Source organism: Solanum dulcamara, chromosome 12 (genome assembly GCF_947179165.1).
Source record: "Solanum dulcamara chromosome 12, daSolDulc1.2, whole genome shotgun sequence".
Classification (NCBI taxonomy): Eukaryota; Viridiplantae; Streptophyta; class Magnoliopsida; order Solanales; family Solanaceae; genus Solanum; species Solanum dulcamara.
This window is the reverse complement of record NC_077248.1, coordinates 34335527-34341821: the sequence shown is the minus strand read 5'-3', so window position 1 is coordinate 34341821 and position 6295 is coordinate 34335527. Positions and strand designations below refer to the sequence as shown.

Below are 6295 nucleotides of genomic sequence, written 5' to 3'. Positions count from 1 at the left end.
TTCACCGCATCCCATGAAGGGACGGGTATGATAAATGATGAAATACTGATTCACCGCATCCCATGAAGGGCCGGGCATGATAAATGATAAAATGATTTTTCACCACATCCCTTGAAGGGCCGGGCATGATACACGATGAAATGATAGCTTTACCGAGTCCCTCACTAAAGGGCCAGATACAGTATATAGGCATGCATGTGAAAACATAGTGATACATTTGTAACCCCGAGTCCCACAGCAGGCCGGGTACAATATATGAGGAAGATATATATGCCCTTATTTTAGACAGTGCAGGTATAGTGATTCGTTCACTGTTACATTTATTGCCTGCATCCCTATTTCAATTGAAAGCTCGTTTATGCTATGTTATGCTTTATATACGCAGTACATGTATCGTACTAACCCTCCTTCCTTTGGGGGGGTTGCATTTCATGCCCGCAGGTACAGACGCACATTTTGGGGATCCTCCAGCTTAGGGTTCTACTCAACAAGTTTGGGAGAAGCTCTATTGAATCGGAGCCAAGCTTTTGGGTACTAGACCTTCTATGTATATATTTGTCTATTCAAGGATTCGGCGGGGGCCCTGTCCTTCCATATGATATGGTTGCTATTCTTAGAGGTTTGTAGACATATGTATATGGGTCTTTTGTAAGTTATTCCAATTGTGCCTATACGATGTGTTATAACGTTATTACTCTATGAAAACCTTGTCGGCTTGTACGCCCTTTCATAATTCAAGTAATGTAACTCCTTATGAGACAAATAGAAGTGGCTACATATATGTGAAAATATATGACCCATTGGGGTCCCCATGTATGAGTCTTATATTTGTTGTTATAGTTGATAGTTATGTAAATGGGGGTCCTGGTTGGACTTCAGTCACGGCCTACGAGGATGGTTCGTGACAGGAGTAAGGGTTCAAGAAGGACAATATAGTTATGATGTTTTGGACACGTTATAGAGAGATGCAAGGAGGGGTTAAGCCAAACTACCGAAATGGAATTAGTACTAAGGGAGAAATAAGACATAGTCGTAGTGGAACTAAAGATCTACCTCGATATCAGTTGTAAGATAAAAGAGGAGAGGACTAGGCGAAGCATGAAGACTAGCGATAAGATGCTAAGGTAAATATTGGGCTAGGTTGAGTACCTTCGCACATTATTGCAAGGATTGCAATAGAACATGACACGAGGACTTCCCGGAGGGTCACCCATCCTAGTACTACTCTCGCCCAAGCACGTTTAACATCAAAACTCCGATGGGATCCAGTGCATTAGTGCTGCTATTATCACATGAGATGGAAGAATCTGAACTAGCGGCGAAGCAACAATACGAGATTATGTATCTAAAGTGTTATAAGTTATGTTAAGGGAATTAAAAAATGGCTTAAGCAAAGTAAGCAGGATTAGCTAATTACTAATAGATGGCGCACTTGTATGCCATAGTTCGTCAACATAATACCAGTTAATGATAGGCAAACCATGGAATGACTATACATGTCATTGTGTGAGGGGACTTCAGCATAACTTGGTAGTCGACTCTGATAGGCAAAAAGCAAAACCCAAAAAGGAGAGGGTACCAGTTGATGTCATCTAAAGAAGGCAAGAAGTAATATACGAGTTCCAAGATTCCATAACACGACCTTGGCTACAAGACTCACTTTGTACTCCCTGGACAGATAATTCTATATGCAATATTATTTGCAGATTAACAAGATCAGCCCATGTTCCTCTAATCAAAGACTACCTTCTCAGCTGAGATGGTGTTAAATTCTAGGTCAAGAAGGTGGTAGGACCTTAAGGAGTTCCCTATAGCTATTGTCCTAGATAAAGGAGCCCAAGTTACAGTTAACTACCGAAGATCAGTTTACAAAGAGATTGGGTAGATAAATAGTCTTCGTACACCATTTTACCCTCAGACTGATGGAAAAACTAAGCTTACTAGCTAAACGTTAGACGATATGTTGTGGTACTATAAGGATGAATCCAAAGGTAGCTCGGACAATTGCCTACCACCTATCAAAAGTACTTATGATATTAACTATCATTCTAGTATCCAAATGTCCCCATATGAGACTTGGTATGGCGAACAGTGTAGGTCGCTAATTGATTAGTTTGATGGTAGTAAAACATGACTAATACGCCCAAATATGGTTCAATAAGCAGAATAGAATGTACAGCTTATTCGGGAGAGATTATTAGCAGCTCTAAGTCGCTAAAAGTCATACCTTGGATAATTGATGTCAATCTCTAGAGTTTTAATTTATAATTAAGCACTCTCAAAAGTGTCATCCACACAGAAGGTAATGAGATCCAGTAGGAAAGGGGACCTTAGTCCCAGATACATTGACCTTATCAGATCATCTGCTGAATAGGCAAGGTTGTCTACGAGCTGGACTTACCAGCGAATCTGGAAGCAGTACATCCAGTCTTTCATGTATCAATGCTTTGCAAGTATGTTGTTAATCTAACCCGGGTATATCCCGTAGAGGATATCCAGGTCACAGAAGAGTTATCCTACAAGAAGCAACCTATCACCATCCTGGGTTGGCAAAGTAGAAGATTATGAACTAAGGATGTAGCTTCCGTCAAGGTATTGTGGCGAAATAAAAATTGTGAAGAGATGACCTAGGAACTGGAGGAGGAAATGAAACACAAGTATCCATACCTACTCCTTACGCTATAGGTAATCCCAACTTTTGGTAATTTAATAGTGATAGCTTGATGAAAGTATGTGTTATTGCAATAGATAGGAATTTCTATATAATCTATATAAGATCTTAAAGAAGGTTTTGGTTCAGATTCGATGACGAATGTCCTAAAGGGGAAAGGATGTTACACCCCATACTTTTGTACTTTGGAATGCGTTCTTAAGTCTCTTATATACTTAAGCTATTGGAGTACATACCAAGCTTATGTAGCAAGGATTATATAGGTTCGTAAAGTAAGATAAGATTATGAACCCACGAGGGGAAAATAGAGTGCCACATGGTAGCATGAGAGAGTGACATATGGTAGTAGCTGGAGAAAGGGTGGTGGAACCCCCCACATGCCACGTGACAGCCTGTGATTGGAGCAAAGGGGTGTGTTGGCCCAATGAGGGCTTGACATGTGTCATCACTTAGGGCTTGACATGTGTTACCCCTTCGGGGTTGACACATGTCACCACCTAAAGTAGCCTATATATGTATGTTTGATGACTTTTAGCCCATCCTTATCTTTTAGTTCATCTTTATCAAAAGAACATTCTAGAAAGAAGAAGAGAAGAGAAAACTTGAAGCTAGAGAAAGAGAGCTACAGTTTTAGGGAGAAAAAGGTGTGTTCTCCGATTTCATTCTATGAATTAATTATTTAGGGTATACCATGATGGTATGAAGGTGTTATTAATTTAAATTTATGGTTTCAATCATCCCCAAAAGGATAGAAAACAACCATAAAGTTTTAGTCGCGCTGAAGGAACTTACGAGGTAAGTGTCGACGAGTTTGATGAGTTTCAGGCAAGGTAAGGGCTTCCCTTTCAAATTGGGGATTATTATGTTTTTATGAGGTATATTACATATCTTAAATAAGGCTGCAAGTGGAAAAATTTCATAAGGATGCTTGACCTTAGAAACAAACTAAATTAAAGTGGTTATGGCTAAATCGAAGTCGAGTAGTGGGTTGTCGTTGTGGTGCTATGGGTGCAGATGGTTGGGTTGCGTGTTGCAGGATTTAAAGTATTTTAAAAAGGGTGTGGGTTATGCTGGTTTGAGCTACACAATCCTCTGTTTGGTATGGTTACAAATTTTATGAAATAAAGATTAAAAACTATATTTTTGTATCGTAGTTTTGAACTAGTTGTTTGGAGTTGTATTCGGTAATGTTGAGGTGGTTTAATAGTATATATGCTTCTGCTTTTTGTTGTTGGTATGGTTGTTTGCACTATGTTCGAGTTAAAACCTCGGGGATATTAAAGTTACAGGGGAAAAGCTGCCCGATTTTTGATAGCATCGGAAATAGTAACAAACTAGTCGAGGGTAATGGATAAGGAAATAACTCCTATTAGTACTTGGTTGTAGAGTTGGATATTGGAAAGTGAAAGGATATTAATCTTATTATTACTTTCATTTCAAATAGGTTAAGGAGGTATCAAGGCAAGCCGGATTTTAATTAATCCCGAAAAAGGTATGTGAAGCTTTCTCTTGGCATGTCTTAGCCTTAAGTGATTGATATACGAAATGTGGGGATAATTCCATTCATATAACCCCAAGTATGACTCATAAGTCTTATTCACTTCTCGATGGTAGAATTCCTATACTAGTTGAGTTATTGCCTCTCAAGGCTTCTATATGATGGAGAGTAGTAAGTATGTGACATTATCTCCTTTCTCTTGGCATGTCTTTGGCATGAGTAAATAGATCTATCCTTCTTTCCTATTGGTATGCTTTTGATATAAGTATGATGCTATTATGCTATAATTATTCACCAAGCCATGATGGTCCGGGTACGATATATGCATATGATGACTCCATGAGGGAAAGTAGAGAGTATGTAAAGCTTATTCTTTCTCTTCTTTTGGCATGTCCTAGATGTTTATAAAAGATGATACAATCTCGAAGTTGAATCCATTCCTAAGTGTTTCTTACTCATCCTCTAATGTTGGAACTCTTTCAATAATTGAGCTACTGCTTCTCAAGTTTTTCTATACATTGGGAAGTAGTAAGTATGTAAAGCTAATCTTCCTTTCTTTTTGACTTGTTCTTTATAAAAAAAATAGATGAAGTGTATACGATTCCAAGGAAGTTCCTCTTGTTAAATCCACTGGGATAGCCAACTTCTTGATTCCTAAAAGACATTTGATGATGACTTGATATGGGAATATGATTCCAAAAGTTCCATTTTGACCTAATACATAGTGGCAATCAAAAGGTACTTGACATGACTCTTGTATTGGTATTCCATCGAGTCTCAAATATGATCTAAAATTCATATGGTTGCTCACTACTCTACTCGTGTATACAGTAACCCTTCTATCACCGAGTCCCAAGCTGGGTACGTAATGGTGCGTAGTTCACTGCATTATCTAACGAGTCCCTCACTAAAGGGTTGGGTACGTTATATGAGGAAATGATATTGCAATGACATGAATAACTCACTGAGTCCCTCACTAGAGTGCTGGGTACATATATATATATATATATATATATGTATGATGATGTAATGTGATAAGGTGGTAATGACGTCAGACCCTATGATGGTCCTACAGTTATAATTCACTGAGTCCCTGACTAGAGGGCCGGGTATGTATGTATATATAATATTTGGATCGTACCAATAATTCCTCGGCATTACTATATGATATCTGGATCAGACTGAACGTTCCTCAGCATTACTATATGATACGTGGATCAGACCGAACATTTCTCGGCATTATTATATAATTTGCGGATCGGGCCATACGATCCTCAGCATGTACTTACTATATACATGGATTGGGCTATACATTCGACAACGCTAATAATATATATGTGCATATGATGACCGAATGATGTATATAGTACACCGAGTCCCCAAAATGGGCTGGGCATAGTACGTAATGGTAATATATATGAGTTTCTTTTATATGATGCGAGTACGGTAAATGGTTAAATGTTATACTTTCCCCTTGCATCCCTACGCCGACTGTAATTTCCTTATGATGTCTATGCTTTACATACTTAGTACATATGTCGTACTGACCCCTCCTTTCTCGGAGGGGCTACATTCATACCCGCAGGTACAGATTCACACTTTAGGGATCCGTCAGCATAGGAGTTCCACTCAGCAGTTCAGAAGCGCTTCATTGTGCTGGAGCCTAGTTTTGGTATTATCCCTCGATGTATGTATTTATTTGTTCATGCGTATGGCAGGGGCCTTATCCCACCTTATATTATTATTCTTACTCTTAAAGGTCTGTGGACATGTATGTGGATTGTGTATGGGTTGTATATGCATGTATGTACAACGGTGCCTATAATAAGCCTCGCCGGCTTATATGTTATCTTGCCTGTTGATATGCTATAACTTAAACAGGGGACAAATTTACTTATAGATAGCAGGGATATACACGAGTGCCCAGTTGGAGCACCTGTCATAGCCTACAGGGTTGGGTCGTGACACTTTTAATATTTGTTAGGGTTGTGTCTTGATGCACAATGACATGGTTATAGAATATGCTTCTAAGCAATTAAAGGTGCACGAATGTAACTATCCTACCCATGATCTTGAGTTAGCAGACATTGTAAAACATTTGGCGTTATTATATTATGAGGTACATG

The 6295-nt window shown here is 38.9% G+C and overlaps 1 pseudogene; it reads right to left on the bottom strand.

Moving 5' to 3' along the window:
• Positions 1–1177: 1177 nt before the first annotated feature.
• Positions 1178–1296, bottom strand: LOC129877921 (5S ribosomal RNA; annotated as a pseudogene).
• Positions 1297–6295: the final 4999 nt, after the last annotated feature.